Source organism: Mus pahari, chromosome 1 (assembly GCF_900095145.1).
Source record: "Mus pahari chromosome 1, PAHARI_EIJ_v1.1, whole genome shotgun sequence".
NCBI lineage: Eukaryota > Metazoa > Chordata > Mammalia > Rodentia > Muridae > Mus > Mus pahari.
Genome location: NC_034590.1, coordinates 147557479 through 147559300, shown reverse-complemented (window position 1 = coordinate 147559300; position 1822 = coordinate 147557479). Strand labels below are relative to the sequence as shown.

Below are 1822 nucleotides of genomic sequence, written 5' to 3'. Positions count from 1 at the left end.
TGGAGCACAGGTCAGCCCCTCCCACTGACCAATCATCTCCCAAGGTTTCTAGTCTTTACCCTGCAGCTAAAGTCCGGCCATGTGGCTCATGTCACGGGTAGTTACTTTATTAGAAGGGTGGATCAGTGTGTGTATATGTTTGTTAATGTTTGTGTTTATTGAATGTTCTCCATTCTGGGCAACAGAATATTGGCCACAGCTCTCAGTTGTTTCCAGTTCTGTTGATTTATTTGTTGAATGGTTTATTTAACTTGAGGCTTTATAAAGTCAAAACAGGATTAATAGAAAAATCTTGCCATGGAGAATAAATAAAACTTATACACATGATTAAAAAAAAAGGTTCATTATTGATTTGGGTTAACTGTATTATGTTTTCCTACAAGTTACAATTAAGCACACGTAGATGAAAAATAAGTCATATTTTAGACTTATAGAACCTTTTGTTGCTTCACACTGGAACTAGAAAACTCTCTAAGTGAATATGTATGCATTTAGACAGGATGGGATAAGTTCAGCTTTTTTTTTTTTTTTAAAGCTTTTTCATTTTAATGACTGATCCGTGTGAGGCCACAGCCAGGCCACTATGTACAGACACGGGGAAGCTTTACTTCTTGGTCTCTTCCTCCTTGGACAGAGTCTTGATGATCTCTTCCTTCTTGGCCTGGAGACGCTCCTTACAGTGCTTTCGTGCTTCCTTGGTCTTAGACCTGCGAGCCTCAGTCTGGTCAGCCAGGAACTCCTTGTGGGCCTTGTCTGCCTTCAGTTTGCGGATGTGCTCCATGAGGATCTGCTTGTTCTTGAATACATTCCCTTTGACAGGCTGGGATCCATATGGCGGTCAATCTTCTTGGACTCCCGGTATCTCCCGAGAAGCTGGCGCAGGATCCTCATCCTTCTCATCCAGGTGACCCTTCTCGGGCATCCGAGCGTTGGCAGTACCCTTCCTCTTNCCTATGCCCATATNCCTGCNCTTCCGNCGGGCCAAGNTGTTNTNCCNGCANNNAGCCCGGGAATGGACAGTCACAGGCTTGCGGATGATCAGCTCATCTTTGATCAGCTTCCCGATCTGCTGACGGGAGTTGGCATTGGCGATTTCATTGGTCTCATTGGGATCCAACCAGACCTTCTTTTTCCCACAGCGCAGGACACTAGAGGCAAGCCTCTTCTGTAGCCTGAGCATACGCATGGCTGCGGCCGCAGCAGCGAAAGGAAAGCAAGTTAAGCTTTATTATACAACCTCAGCAGGATAAAAGCACAAATGGATGCCAAACCTCAGAGAGTAAGTGAATTGGGGTTGCCCAACCCCACCCCTCACTTCCATGGGAGCAAGTCTCTTCTTTGCTGTGTGTGGGTCACTTAACTCAAACTGTCACCAAAGCAGAAGAGACAGTGCTGGACCATCCTGCGGCCAGTGCCCCGCAGACATTTCCAAAACCAGGTCAAGAGACTCCAGACCAATCCCTGGGAAAGAGAAAGTAGGGACCATTCAGGCCAGATGAGACTCCTGTCCTCTGGGGAAGGCGTCTCTTGGGCAGCTCACTGAGGGTGGGGGGGAGGGAGGAGGGAATCTCTGTCCCTCTTGAGAGCCTTGGCTAGGTGAGGAAGAAAGAGGAGGAGGCTCTGGTAGGAGGGAGCCGCATAAGCTGGCAGTCTTCTGGGAACCTGAGCTGTTTCTGTGGGTTCTGGCGTCAGACTGTCCCAGTTGCTCACCCTGATTAGATTGTCCTGGGACAGACCATGACCATCAGGTGATTCTGATGAGGACCCATCCCTGAAGGATGGCGAATGAGTGTCCCTCGGATCCATAGTGGGGAACCTGGGG

The 1822-nt window shown here is 48.3% G+C and overlaps 1 pseudogene; it reads right to left on the bottom strand.

The window, feature by feature from the left end:
• Positions 1-602: 602 nt before the first annotated feature.
• LOC110333311 lies at positions 603-1204 on the bottom strand (annotated as a pseudogene).
• Between the last annotated feature and the right edge of the window lie 618 nt (positions 1205-1822).